At 45.5% G+C, this 15,823-nt stretch overlaps 1 protein-coding gene across 2 annotated transcripts in view; it reads right to left on the reverse strand.

Annotated features, from left to right (window-relative positions):
- MED12L (mediator complex subunit 12L) overlaps positions 1–15,823 on the reverse strand; it is a 155,850-nt gene that overhangs the window by 80,034 nt on the left and 59,993 nt on the right. The window lies entirely within an intron of this gene.

A 15,823-nucleotide genomic window follows, 5' to 3' on the forward strand; every position in this document is an offset into this window, starting at 1 on the left:
TTTGCTAATTTGTGAGAATATTTGTATATGATGTAAATAAAACATATCTTTGAGTATCTGACCATGGAAGTTCATTAAGGAATGTGCAGACATGTACAGCTTTTCCATTTCAGCTTACTAACATCCATCTCAAAATTCAAAAGCTTAAATCCACACAGAGATCAGGTTCACTTCAGAGGGGTTTTGGGGGTTGTCTTAGTTGGTTTTTTTAAAGGCCAACAGAAGCTAAGGATGCCTCAGCTCAGAAAGCAACCTGCAGCTCCAGGAGGCTCCAGCTGCAATGGACAAGCCCCAGCCTTGGAGCAGGATCCAACGAGATGAGTCAACATCCCCGGGGTCTGGCAGATGGCCACCGAAGGACTTGCAGCAGGTGAAGGAGAGGGGAGGAGGTGGCACACACTCCTGAGGAGACCCTCGGTGCACTCGCAGGCAGGGCGGCTGCTGGGACAGGGCAGCCACAGGGCTCCGTCTGCGGAAACAGCACTTTGCTGCTGGCCGACAGCATCTCGGCTTTTCCTCTTGGGCATTTGTGGTGCTGGCAGCACCGCCTCGTCCACAGATCAAACCTACCGAAGTGCTTCTCAGCCCTTTCAAAACATCAAACATAAAAATTTCAAACACAACACTAGTTTAAGTCTCTTCTCAAAAAAAAAAAAAAAAAAAACAAAAACCAAACCAAAGAAAAAGACTGTTAAAATGGCTTTTAATTCCCATTAATCTCATTCTAAGTGAGAACACAATAAAAAGTGTCCCTTGGCAGACTCGCATGTGACAAGACTAAGCAATCAACATCAAGCTGAAAATTCAGCTTCCCACTTTCTATGCCTGTGTGGTGGTTTAACCCCAGCCAGCAACTAAGCACCACGCAGCCGCTCACTCACTCCCTCTCTCAACTGGACAGAGAAGAGAAAATATAAGAAAGGGCTCGTGTATCGAGATAAGGACAGGGAGACATCATTCAACCAATTACCGTCATTGGCAAAACAGACTCGACTTGGGGAAAATTAACTTAATTTATTGCTAATCAAACCAAAGTAGGGTAATGAGAAACAAAACCAAATCTTAAAAACACCTTCCCCCCACCCCTCCCTTCTTCCCAGGCACAGCTTCACTCCCAAATTCTCTACCTCCTCCCCACCAGCAGCAGAGGGGAACAGGGAATGGGGGTTGGGTTTAGTTCATCACACATTGTCTCTGCTGCTCTCCTTCCTCCTCAGGGCAGGACTCCTCACTCCTCCCCTGCTCCAGCATGGGGTCCTTCCCACAGGAGACAGTCCTCCACCAACTTCTCCAACGTGGCTCCTTCCCACGGGCTGCAGTTCTTCACGAACTGCTCCAGCATGGGTCCCTTCCCCAGGCTGCAGTCCTTCAGGCACAGACTGCTCCAGCGTGGGTCCCCTGCAGGGTCACAAGTCCTGCCACCAACCTCCACCGTGGGCTCCTCTCTCCACAGGGCCACAGGTCCTGCCAGGAGCCTGCTCCAGCGCGGGCTTCCCACGGGGTCACAGCCTCCTTCGGGCATCCCCCTGCTCCGGCGTGGGGTCCTCCCCGGGCTGCAGGTGGAGATCTGCTCCACCGTGGACCTCCCCGGGCTGCAGGGGGACAGCCTGCCTCACCGTGGTCTTCCCCACGGGCTGCAGGGGAATCTCTGCTCCGGCGCCTGGAGCACCTCCTCCCCCTCCTTCTGCACTGACCTGGGGGTCTGCAGGGTTGTTTCTCTTACATGTTCTCGCTCCTCTCTCCAGCTGCAGTTTCTGTGCCCCAGCAACTTTTTTTTCCCTTCTTAAGTATGTTATCACAGAGGCACTACCACTGTTGCTGATGAGCTCGGCCTTGGCCAGCAGCGCGTCCATCTTGGAGTCGGCTGGCATTGGCTCTATCGGATGTTGGGGAAGCTTCTAGCAGCTTCTCACAGAAGCCACCCCTGGAGCCCCCTTGCTACCAAAACCTTGCCATGCAAACCCAATACAGCTTGCTTAAGACAACAGGAATGAGACTCAGAGCATTAAGAATTTTTTGTTCAAAAACTTTGGCTGCTTTCAACTCTTGGAAACAATTATTGTGTGTGATAAGCAGGTGAAATTCATGTTAGGAGAGCAGTTCAGATAACACCTTCAGGGTATTATTTTACACTATGGTACATGCAACCAGAGCAGAGGAAATATTAAAGGAGAGCACCCAAATCAAGGCAAGAAGAAGGGAATAACAACAGACCAACACAGCAGCTGCTGCATGAGAAAGTGTTGACTAACAGCTACATTATTTAAAAGAAGAAACCAAGTCCTGGAAAGTACCCACCAGAGCTAATATTGACTGGGACACCTCAAATCGTTTCAGTGAGATTCTGGCAGGCTTCACACCACGTGAGCAGTCAAGAGCACTCCAGATTTGTTTATAACAAGGGCAGAAGAAATCTAAACCACTTGTCACCACTGCTTGCACTAACATTCCCAAGCTGGTTTTGCACCAGCTAATCCTGGCAGTGCAGGGCAGGCGGCCGAGCTGGCCCGGGGCACCCACGCCAACAGGGCACAGGGCCCAAGGCTGCTCCAGCAGCTCCTGCACTCTGGGACATGGTGTGGGGACCTCTCAGGGTAAGGCAGAGGCAGAAGGACAAGTTCCTCCTCCTTCAACGGCTGCACTCTACAAAGGAGGCCACCTCCCACCGAACGGCGCGGGAATGTGCCCTGGTGCCTCCCGCGCTCCCCGGGAAGCTCAGAGCGGCTCGGCCAGGGGCTCCAGACGAGAAGGCAGGGACAAGGCAAGTGCAGGCTCCCTAAGGATGAGCTCCCCAGGGGCTGGGAGAAGGATTTGCAGAGGGGCAGGGAACCATCCCCCAGGAGCGTGAATTCAGTCACCTTCAGCCAGCAGAGATCACCCTGAATTCACAGCTTTTCAAGAACAGTCTGGGCATGGGGTTCACCCACTGAGCTGAGCACAGGCAGCTCCAGGCATACGCGTGGCCCTGCACAGCCCCAACACCTCCTCTCGCTCTGCAACCTCCCCAAACATCCTCAGCGTGACTGCAGAAATCAGCAGGGAGGATATATTTGGGCACTCAAGGTTACAAGTATGTGTTTGTATTTAATCCTGTAAACAGAACAATGTTTACATGAGTCATTTTGTACTGTATTTCACCGTGGATTACATCAGTTTAGAGTAAAAGCTGCTCATACAAAAAATAAACAGCCAACTTAAAAAACACAGATTGTAAGGAGCTGATGCGTGTTCTGACCAATCAATTTTTATATGCATCTTCTGCAATGTAGTGCAATTGAACAAACAGAAGATGGCAATAGTCCATCATCAAGTGCCTTACTCATATAAGGACTTTCCTTTTAATATAGGAGAAAAATGGTTTGAGAAGAAAATCCTGAAAATGCAGCATTCGAATAACAAGATAAAATACTGCATGAGAACACCTCTGATGAAGTTTTCTACCAAAACAAGGGGGTTTTGGGGGGGGGGGGGGTGTTTAACACTGTTAGTTTAGTTTTAGATTCCATTTTATGCATAATGAAAAAGTTGAAGTGTAAGTATTGTACTGTTTGGATTATACATTTGGATTAATGCAAGTATTCTAAAATTACTTACATTGTTCAGGGGGATCATTTCTGGAAAGGAAGACGGGGTATTTTGGATATTTATCCTACTTTAAATAAAAATATTTTAAATGGCTAAATACCACAGAATAAACCCTGTTTTCCAGTCGGCTCTGTAGAAAACTGTGTTCATACACAACCTCAAAGGCTAGTTCTGGGATCAAATTTGCCATTTTGTACTTTTAGGGTTCTATGCACATACAGAAGTGTATTAAGAGAACCATTTTGGGGACTGGGTTGCATAGTTTAAATTCTTGTAAGCACCAAATTAAATGGAACAGCATACTGGGTTGCTTTTGTGAAATGGCAACATTTAAGACTGCAAGATCAGTTATGTACACACAGACCTGAATAACCAAAGAGTCTCTTATTAGGTCTTATATGGTTAAACAAAACCAAGACGGAGTGCTTCTGCTCTCCCTTTTATGATGCAAGTAATAGTAAATCACAGAAGGCTTTATGGCTTGTTAAATTGTGCTCGATAATTACTGTGTTAAATTCATACACACACACACCACCCCGGGTCTCTGCTTTGTAGCTATTCCCCTTTTAACACCTTTGCAACACCCATAGGAACAAGCAGGTACACACAGTTTGTCTTTTCCACTAAGGGAGATCGCTACACAAAATCTTCCAATAACAAGATCATTTATTTATGAGGGTGTAACTTCTTCCCCCCCCACTTTGTGCCCTCCCCTCCATGTGCACATCACCCCGCCGCAAGGGTGGCTCATGCTACTGCACGTTCCCTGGGCTCAGCATGCAAGACAGATGGGTATTATTGTATTTTTACTTTCTTATAGCCTTCTCTAGTATTAAGCTTTTGAGCTGAGTTTTTCTGTGTACTATAAAGCCTATCTTGATTTACCCAAAAACATCTTTTGTCTTGCAAGAAGGCGTGCAGACCCATTACAACAGGTTTTACATCTGCTGGGAGAGAGATGCTAGACTCTGCTGTCAAACTGTGAATGATTACATCCCTTACCAGATGGAACTACAGTCAAGCCCATTACTAGTAGATAGGCTATTTGCAGAATAACCGCCGTCCTACAGATGAAGATGGCTCTTACCGTCTTCGTTGCCCACTACTGCTCAGAAACCGTCACCACTTGCACTGTTTGGAACCAAAGCTCACGAGCCTGATAGACTTAAGGCTACTCAACCACAGTCAGGCTACACGTTTCCACCAGTCTCCCTGATGCCCAGTTTCATCCAGGTTCTTCCATTCTCAGCGGTGCTCCAGCTCCTCCTTACCATAAACAGACAGCTGAGTCTGTGCCCCACATGCTTTGCTGAGCTAAATCCCATCAGAAGCAGATCACAGAACAAGCACACACCTCCTAAGATTGAATTAAAATATCCCGACTACTAGAAATATTTTAAATATACAGTATAGCAGAGTATTTCTATACATAATATACATACACACACACACACTCACTCTGTAGGATTCATCGTATATATGCAGAGCAAGAAAGCTTGAACCCCTCTCAGAATTGTAACATTTTTCCAGGTGGATGGTGGACTTCCTACCCAACTCCAGCAAAGCACAAAGAGCTACTTCAGTGGACACATCCCTGTTTGTCCCTAACCAGGGACACAAAGGACAGGCGAGGAGACTGCAGACCAGGTGTACAGGATCCAGGATTCTCCACTCGCACAACAGTGCGCACCAAATGGTGAACCTTAGTGATGCTGAAAACACGACCAGATGGCCACCTACACCTCTTCTAGCATGCTGCATACTCTCCTTACAGAATGCGCATGCACACACACTACACTTTCTCACTACCCACTTATTTTTTAACTAAAGGCTGCATTTACATAGGATTTCCTCCTAGGAGAAACAGTACTGCTGTGCCCTAGTAAGATTTTTATACGAAAAAATCTATTATCCAAAGCAACTGCACCCAGGGTGATGCCCTCCAAAGAATGGCCTAAAGATACCCTTTCCAGGGGACCAAAGAGATAAAGCAACCAGCAGTTTCTGGAAAGTGTGGTCCCACCAGGGAGCAGTGGGGCATCCATATGAAATCCTGCACTGGGAAGGGAAGATACAGCCACACACTCCCAAGCACACAGGCCAGCCAGAATGAGTCTCTGCTCTGAAGCCCGACAACTGCAATACATACAACACTTCACTGTAAAATCGCCCCCCAAATAAGTTTACTTTATCTTGACAGGATGTATCTGTGATAATCCTTTATCACTGGTTTATACATGCACTTACATATACAACACTTCTCTGAAGATACTGTTTGTGAAATATTTTCCCAGGGCTAAAAATGAATTATAAACCAATATCCTAGTCTCCACATACCAGATAACTATATTTAAATTGTCTGAATTTGACATGGAATTTTGGTCCTTAAAAGTTCTTCTTGAAAGAAAAAGGTACAAGAAAGTTTGTAGGAAAAGTCTCAGGCCCTGATCTATTGCTGTCATTTCAGAGAACCACATCAGGACAGACGCATATGTAAATTTTTATTGTGCAGTCTGAGACTCCCATTTTTTTTACAGGACACTATATGTGAAACTTGGTTTTCCAGGTGGAGGCAGGACAGCAGATCAGACCCAAGAATGCAAGGAGCATACAGTTCGTGAACATTTGTGATATTTTTTTCATTTAGGAAGCTTTGCATTACATTGTAACTGAGCAGCCCAGCCAGAACTCTCCATGCCATGGGGTTATCGTGGAAGAAACGTTACTTGAACACGTACTTACAGACAGCTCCAGACTGCTAACCGTGCAAGATTTTTGTCGCTATGTTTATTATGCCCTTTACTTTCGAGGTTTCTCTAGCAATAACGTTTACTGTGGCTTTCTACCAGCGCGGCTTCCTAGGCATCTTAAAAAAGGAAACTAAAACCCCCAAAGTTCTAAAAATGTATCTCTGTATTGATGCACACCAGAATGTCATGAATTAAGCAATCATAATTGCTTAACTAGTGCAACCGTGACTGGACTTACTCAAATGTGCGTCACTCCCATTCCTCAGCTCTCCCCAGTGGACCCTGTGCCACCCTGTCACACAAAATGTTTGCATTGTGAGTGACAGCAGCGCCATCTGAATGCGGCCAGAGACCTGATAACTAAGTTTCAGACAGATCCTTGTAAGGCCTCAGGCGGCTATTCAACAATGATCCATAGACATCTATCTGTCAGCAAAACAAAACTAGGCATAAAGTGTTTGCCGGCAGCTTTGATAGGGTAAAAAACAAAATTCAGAAGTCCTGCGATACTTTTGTAATTAGCATGTCTTCTAGCAGGATTATTCTATGAAAATATTTACCTTATTCATCCTGCTTTTATTAATTCACAGAGCTTGGCCACAGATATAATACAATCTATGTGTTTTCACATTTAGTAGGGTTGGAAGCACTGACTGCTTCATTAGAAGTTTTTGATAATGGGGCACAGACCTATAAGAAGATTAGTAGTCAGAGATATTGCTTATATATGGCAATGGTTTGGTGGTGTAAGATCCTTCACTTAGAAAAACCAAGTCTGAACCTGTCAGCCCCATTCCTGTTAGCAAAGGCATCAGAGCTGCCACCCCAACTTGCACTTCTGACATCAGACACATGAAGAACCAAATCACCACCACCACCAGCAGCCCTTTCAGTGACCAGATATCCTCTGATACTGTCAGTTTTCTCCCATCTCTGTCTACGAATCTGTATTCTCCGGTTCTGATACAGAAGTCCATCAGCAGGACCATAAAAAAGGTTTTCTCTCATAGGCACTGAACTCAGACAAAAAGTTCAAATTATTTTCTTCATAAAACGATGGCTAGACCAGCAGAAGTGAATTTTGGATTTTGGGAGAAGACTTGTATGGCTAAAGGTAAAATACATTATCAGTTTCTTCTTAAGCCACCAAACATACGATATACAGCAGGGGTCTTCCGGCAAACACGCTCACTGCTTGCTTTCTAACCCTTTGGAAATAGCAGTGGTATCTTTAGGTCCTTAAATATTAAATTTGGCTGGCATTTTAGAAAAATATCCATGTTTGCATAACAAAGCGACCCTTCAGTTTGCCCTGCTGTCTAGAGTCATTCCAATGGGGTGAAACTGTACACAGAGCTGAGTCGTCCTACCCACCCTTTAAGCTCTTAATCCTCTGCCTTGGACAACTGCTTACTTCTCTCTGAAGCACGCAAAAAATTTGTGCTGCAACATTCAACCCATCACAGAATGCCAGCTTACACTTGAAAACATTGCATTTCTTCCTTCTTATGGGACTTCACATACTCACGGACAGCTGCACACTTCAGTCTTTTACTGGAGGCAGCATTGTGACTGACGTGCTTAGTTATAGTTCAACAATTCTAAACAAGTTTTAACCAAGAAGTTCAGCCATGCCATTAGGCAATCCTACAATGACATAATTTCAAAATATAAAGTATGAAAAAGTCATCCCCAAAGTTCCTCACCCTTGGATTCTGTCACCTTTCTGCATATTACCATTTTTTAAATAATTTCATACCGATGGCTATGAAGCTTGAACTGCCTGCTGCATCATGAGACCTGCACAACTTTTCAGAGAGAAATCACATAGCATCCACACATTTTAGCACTTCAGCTGGTGTTAGAGATGAGTTTGCCTGCTTAGAATTGACTTCCTTTTCCAATATGCACTGGCTACTCGTGATCTTCCGAGAGGAAGACCACTGACACTTCACTTCTGGTCCCCTGGCAAGTGGTGTTCTGCTTTTATTGCTCAAAAACTCTGCGGCGGCCAGAGCTCGCTGCAGCTTCACTGCATGGGAGCAGCACCGAGGACCACTGCTGGCACAGCCCTCCAGCCCGAATCGCAGGAGAGAAGCAGCTGCTCCGAGCACACCAGGTATGCCCTTCCCTAGGATCAGCTAAACGGGAGAGAGCATCCTCTTAACTTGGGCTTATATCTGCATTGTGTATTGCTTTAAATTAAAATTCTACCCCCAGCTGACATCTTTATTGGTAACTATTTCCATTATAAGCCATTTTCAAGGTATACATATTAGCACTGGCTTGTTCACAGGGGCTTACATGTTTCATTTTGTGTCTTCCCCTTTCCTGTTGAAGAAGGTAACAAGCTTTACAAAAAATATATGTGTATATAAGATCCTGGATATGTCAGGGCAATAAGATATCCTGGTTCCATCCACAGCCTGGAGCTCTGGATGTCTATAAACCAGTGAGTGCTTTATGGTGAGAGCACCATCAGAGTGGGCACCACTGTATCTGCCTTCCTTTCTATTATTTTCTTCCTAAGCAATGACTCCTGACCATCATAAAAAACTGATTTCTGAGTTAATTAGTATCTTGGTTTGAGTTAGTTCAGCAATTTTATGTTTCTATAGAATATGATCAAGTTCTAAATAATCAAGAGACTAGATGTTGGACAAAGAGAGTCCAGAGTGTGAGCATATTAAACATATATGTTTGTTTTACCACTACATCTATATAAAACTACTCAAACACATAGCCTTTTGATAAACTCCACTGCCAATAGTCTGCTAGAACTATACAGCAGAAACACCCTGTTCAAATTAAGTAACAAACTTGATAATATGTGAAGTGTTTTGTTTAGTTTGTATTGTGTTTCAAGTACAATGATAGTCATCAGAGGCCCCAAACAATAAACAAAATGGAAAAGTAATACAACAGATAAAAGTGAAATGAGAAGGAGAAAGGAGATGTCACTAACCAGACTGAACACAGGATGGCTATTTAAAGCCACTGGCACAGCTTTGAACACTTAACATGAAAAGGTGCATTTTGAGGGTTGTTTTTAAGCTTTTCCTTTTTTACCTCAATACATTAAACACACGTATAAAATTGTGTTCTTCACTCACTATTAAACGCAAACATGGTTATCTTTATTTCCTTCTGGGCAACAGAGTTAGTGAGTTACAGCATTGAACTGCAAGCCTGAGCAGCAGGGTCACACTGCCCATCCAAAGATGCTACTCAATTTACTGCAAAATACTTTGGCTTCAACTCCCCAGGAATATTTTGCAAAGCACAGAGAACAACCCTCGACTTTGCAAGAACCAAATCGCAACTTTTGACTCCAACTTAAAGACATTTCCCCTCTAGAAAGAATGAATTTAAGACTCCATTCAAAGGCAGGCTGCGTTTAACAACTTTTCTGTACTCTCATTCTGGGGATGCATTTACATGACATAAATAGAGCCAAACAAAAATTGTTCTAAAAACATCTCATGAAGTTACAGCGGGCATTGCTCTGAAAAGTCATGGGACTACGAACAACGCCTGGGGATTAACATGAAGCCTGCGTGTGCAGAGAACAGGCATATGATGTTCTTTGGGAGTACAGGGCTCTGGTCTTCACTATGTCACTAAAAAGCCCACCAGCCTTCCTAAAGCAAACCTGGACCCCCACTAATGCAACCAGTAGAAATCAACTGCAGCATCAATCTGCTTACATTGTTATTCTGAGTTACTCAGTATAAATGATTTACATAATATTCTACAGCAGTCATAAATATGGTGCTGGTATTGTTTTCTTAAGAGAAATGAAGTCAGTACAAAAACTACAGTTTGTTAAACATTCACTCACCCCACATCAAAACCAGAAGTGCTTACTTCCAGAACTGCATTACACAACATTGAAAAATAAGGACAGGCAGCAGTAATTTGCAATGCATGTGTTGTTCAGTGTATCTTTATGCTCAGCTGAGAAGTAACAGCCAGCCCTGCCATATGCACATTACACAAGACAGCTTTCTTTTAATGTTATCAGGGTTGACAAGAACAAGATGCTTTGTTTCAAAGCATTCTCTGGTTTTTCTTGGGGTGTGGCGGTGTGTGTGGGGGTGCACAGCAGCAAGGGGAGGGATAAGAAAGGATATCCAAACAACTACAATCCAAACTAAGTGATCTATCTGCTTTACAACATCAAAGCCCCATTTCTAGGCTGCACAAGAGCAACTCATAATCTGATATGAGACCCCGGGAAAGGAACTGAGCTTTTGAAAGCACTGAGAACCCCTTTTAAGCAAGCTGGAATTTTTCAAGCCACTCTCAATTGAAATCGAGCCTTTCAAATAATAATAAACATGCAATCAAAACCCAAACATGCAACAAGCATTCAATCAAAACTGTCCTACAATTTGCCTCATAGTGGAGATCAACTCCAGCTCTCTGCTTCAGCTCTGCCTGCCCTGGCATCGGTATGTACTATGGTCACACTCTGTCCACGCGCTTTCATTAAGAGCCAAAAGCATCCAACCCACAAGTTCCATCCCACTAACAAATGAACACCTCGTGACTGATGACAACATTCATAACTGGAGATGACAACTGTGTAAGACTTACTGCTTTAGTACATGCAGAATTAGCAAATCTTTTAAGCAGTTCCCATTTATAGCCTCACAGTCCCAGAGCCTGGTCTTGATACGACTGCAAGGATTTCATGCGTACCTACGCTCCTACCTGCCACAAAGCCAGAGACTAAGAGTCTACAACACATAAAAATCAAGAGGTTTCTCCATGAAGAAACACCTTTCTTGGAAGGGCAGGATGTACCCCCACAGCACTCATCATTTCAATTCTGTGCAGACTCAGAGGCTTACAGGATCAGTTAATCAGCATGTTACAGGCAGACGGTAGGGAAGATGACACTGCACTGCCGAGATGATTGCCAGATGTGCCATTTCTAGGAAACCTCTGGTTCATAAAGAAAACTGAAACATAAACCTAACAAGTTAATCCCCTGATGGCGCAAAATATTTAATGCACAACAACTCTGAGTGCCAACAGATAATTTCATGGACTTTCCAATTATGATGCTGCAGAGCGCAGAGTCTGGGTCTGTGGACTTTATAACTCTAAAAAAGGAAATTTGCAGGCAAAGGATGGAGGAAATTTGCTGTTCTTATTTATAATAAAAGGACAACAGAATCCCATGACTGAAAGTTTCCACAGCCGTTTCCATCGAAGGAAAGACAATACACAGCTATATACAGAACTCAAGTGTGTCTGACTCCTAACGGTCACTTGGTTATTACCTTGAGGAGTGCTTATTCACCAATGGCATCCACAGAAAAACTGAGATCTTCTCTCTTTCATACTCAGATGAAGATGTAAGCATGATGCATTTCTCCCTCTAACCAAAGCAGCGAGACTGTGCAGAAAACCAGTCCCGGGACGGGACCATGCGGAGGAAGGGGCAGTTCCTGCTCTGCAGAACCAGGGAGCTCACCTGCGGTGGGATGGGAAGGTCAGGTCTGAGCCCTGCCTTCCCCGAGACAGGAGTACTGCAAGGTCAGCGTAAACACACCAGATCACTTGCCTGTGCTCACATTCACCTTAGTTAGCTAGGAGAGGTTTACTTTATAGATCTAAAAATAACAAATTACTGAGTCATTCAGGGATGGAGGCCTATGATTGGACTGTGAACCAGCTAACCAGCCCAAGAAGGAACATTATGCTTCAGAAAAACATAAAAGAGAAATTTCTCTGCACCGTAGAGAAGAGCTACATCTAGCTCAAGCTTTCTGCACCCAGGAGCAGGGCACAGCTCTACGTATCTACACCTCCTGGCATGAACCGAGTACACCTGCAGTAAAAGCCCGAGATGCTCTAACACTGGTAATGCAGATGTGGCAGAAGAGACTTCTGTCCTCACACGTATACAAGTAACATTAATGAGCCCTGGATGTGCTGAAGTGTAAGAGCCATGTCCAGAACACCAAGCGATTCTTCTGGCAGGAGTCTCACTTCCACACCACATCACTACCTGCAGGTCCAACACAGTGCGCAGTCACCTCTGCTGCTGCTGGAAAGCACATAGGTGGTTTTGGGCCACTTTAGGCAAACTGGAAAATAAAAAACTTGGGGGTAGAAATAATGTACTAAACAGTGCTTCTTCCCCACTTTGCTTATGAAACAAAAGGCCCCTGCAGTCTAACTGCAGCAGCAGGGAATGCTGCAGCGTAACACCTTCAACCCCTTTACAAGTCTGTTGTGGTAACAGACTTGCAGTCTCCCTTGGAAATCCTGATGTCTTCTTAGATGTGCTTTGTAACCACCTCCTCAGCTTCTTTTCAAGCTGAGACAGAGGGTAAAAGCCCTGCTTCTGTTACTGCAGTTCACAGGAGACTGGGGAAAGCAGCCTGTGTGCTGGTGCCTTTGGAAAACAGCCGGGTGGGAGGGCGTGGAGAAGAAAGTAGAGAAAAGCCACCCATTGTGCACTGGTAATTAAAGCTGAAAGAAACCTGGAGAAGCTGGCTACCAGCCTGGGCTGTGCTTTGGACTTCACTGCCAGTTTGCTTTGAGGCACTCAGTCTTCAAACAAGACTCTTAGTTTTGTTGCATGGCATTTTACTCTACCAGAGCCCAGTCCTTCAGTGACAAGTTTGCCATATTAGCCCATAGGAAAGACTATTTCTGTCGCACAAAGGTTGGTAGTCCGATCCAAATTGTTGGCTGCAAGCTCAAGTCCTAATTTTCCGATGAACGAGCAAAAAAGGTTATTCAGCTCTTTGCTAAATACTCAACTGCTTGAAACAACAGGAATAACTTTTGAATGTTAAGCTATTTTCTCACTGCTCAAATTTTCCCTTTCTCTAGGTCTTTGAACGATGGCCTCCTTCAATAGAAAGTTTGGGGTGCTGCACATAAAGTGAGAACTGCCCTTGGGAGAGATAGATTTAATTGAGGTTGGTGGACAATTTTGCTTTGCCAAGAAGTTCCTCTTATCCTTTATTTTAATGTTTCTCTTTCGAACTCACTTGTCTTCGCAGACTACACTTTTCTTCCCCTTCTGCAAGGATTTAATCTGAACATTGCCTATTTTAATTTTAGGCTTAGATGAGGAAACTATTGGAAAAAGTTTGTTGTGGGTCACACTCTGAACGTTGACCTTGGTCCCACAAGGGATATTGAGGTTTCTGCTGCTGTTTCCGGGGAGTGGAAAAACAAAAAAAAAACCAAAAAACAAAAAAGGGGGGATTTTTTTAGAATTCATTACAAGCTGTCTCAGAGGGCCAGAGGTTTTTAAAGCACTTGTGATCAGCCAAAGCCTTGTCTGACCCATTCCTCTCGTCCTTGCTTCAAAATCAACAGTAGGGTGGATGGAAAGAGAGGAAAAGTTTGGCTGACTGGCTGCCTTCTGGGGAGCACTTGAAAAGCCTCGTGCATCGTCCTGCCTGGTCCTCGCCTGGCTGCAGAAGGTCAGCCAGAGGAGAGGCAAACAGAGCACGTTTGCCCTTGAACAAACCTCCTCACTCCGCAGCGCAGCCCAGAGCAGCCGGTTCCAGCTGGGCTTCCCAGGGAACAGGCTTCGTGGCTCGGAGCAGCCGGGGGATGCGCTGACGTGGGCAGCCCCCAACATCAGCTTCTGGCAGCGGGCTCGCTCGAGGAGATGGTGGCAGCCGTGTCCCAGCAGGAGCGGAGCTGGACGCCCGCCGGAGCGCAGGCTGGGGACGGCAGCGCTTCCCCCTGCAGAGCTGCGCTCCCGTCGCACAGCCGAGAGCCTGGGCTACCTCCAAGCCTGCACAAAGCCCAGGTCCGCCGGCACAGGACTGCAGCCCAGCTGTAAAGAAGAAATAGCTTCTGCTGCCACCAACTCACGTCTCACAGCGTGTAACGGGGCTCCCAGCTCACAGGCGTGATTCCTCTCTAGCCAATTTCCACATTCGGAACGAGAATGAGAACGCGACCCAGCGACAGCAGTTCAACGGCCCCCCCGCCATCCCTGGCCAAACCCTCCCAGTTTGGCAAAGTGCTCAAAGCAACGCAGCTCCGCCCAGCTGCTCCCAGCCTGTGCCTGCAGTGCTGGGCACCGGAGCAGAGCAGGATGGTCTCCATCGAGCCTCCCCCAGGAGAGAGGGGAAAAAGCCCAAGTGGGGCGTAGGCACATGAGGACGCGGGACACGCACACACACACACAGAGCTGGCACTGGGAACGAAGCAGGGCAGTCACACTGGGTGGGTGTGCTGCAAGGGTTATGCTCACGAGGTAGGCGTATGGCAGCGGGAAGAGAGTAAAGGGACATGCAAGTGCTCCTCCAAGCCTTCCCACGACACTGAGTACACATCCATCATGAGGAGGGTTAAAACCTGCAACCTCTGGCACTCACCACTTCTTCCTAAGTCACAAGTTTAACCCTCTCTTCTCCTGAGGCACATGAAGAGCTATGACTCTTCAGGGCAGACGGATTTCCTTCAATTTGCTTGAAACTGAAGCCTGACGGTATGAGGTGTGACACACAAAGTCCATGGGACATGAATCCTAAAGCTACAGCCTGCCAGCCCACAGGGAAGACAGTGCAACAGGGCCCACGGCAGCAGTGCCAGGGAAGCAGGCTGTTATCGGCAGGATCCCCGCAGGAGCTGCCACAGCTCGAGGAGACTGCCCGAAGAGGAAGGAGCCCAGTGCCAGGCAGCTGAGAGGGGACCAGAGCACGCCCCTGCCACTGACACCCAAGAAAGTAACTGAAACCAAATTTCTACATCGCAGCACCTGCCTACCAGACCCGAAGAGCTCAGATTCAGATTCCCAGAAAGGCTGAATGCTCACACTGCTGCCGAAACGGAATATAATGCAGGTATAAAAACTGTCAATGAAACAAACATCTAAACTCATCACCTAAGAGCAATGAATAATTGACCATTATGGCTTTGATCTGGGAGTCTCAGAAATAAGAGAGGGGCAAAAGTACTCACAATAACGTAAAGACAATTTTGTCTCTGAAGGTACCCCCTTATTTCACTGAGAAAGATTCAGTGACATTTGGGGGAAGGAAGGGACTACAGGTTCAGGTTAACATGAACTGGCTCGGAGTAAAGGATGTGTACATGGCAGCAATGCGTTAGCAGAAGGTACATACATTTGTCCATGGCTTTGGGCCCCTTGTTGTAAACTGATAAACACTCAGAGGAAAGTCCATGAAGAAACTGCGTATTTAACGGAGGGTTTGGGTTACGCAACATAAAGCAGAGCTCAAGTCATGTACTAAATGTTTACTAACACTAATGTACACAACTTGCATATTTCACTTCTTTTTAAATAAACATATAAACTTCAATTTCTCTCCCCAAACCTCAGATCTCTCTCAGAATATACTACTTTCCCACATTCATAGAAAAGATATTAGCTTTTCCATTACCATCCATTTCCACTAATTTTGTGCTTGATTCCAAAGCCTCCCAGTAAACATATGGGAAGAAAAGGAAGGGAGGAAGACAGACAGGTGATTAAG

The sequence above is a fragment of the Harpia harpyja genome, chromosome 12 (assembly GCF_026419915.1).
Source record: "Harpia harpyja isolate bHarHar1 chromosome 12, bHarHar1 primary haplotype, whole genome shotgun sequence".
In the NCBI taxonomy this organism is placed as follows: domain Eukaryota; kingdom Metazoa; phylum Chordata; class Aves; order Accipitriformes; family Accipitridae; genus Harpia; species Harpia harpyja.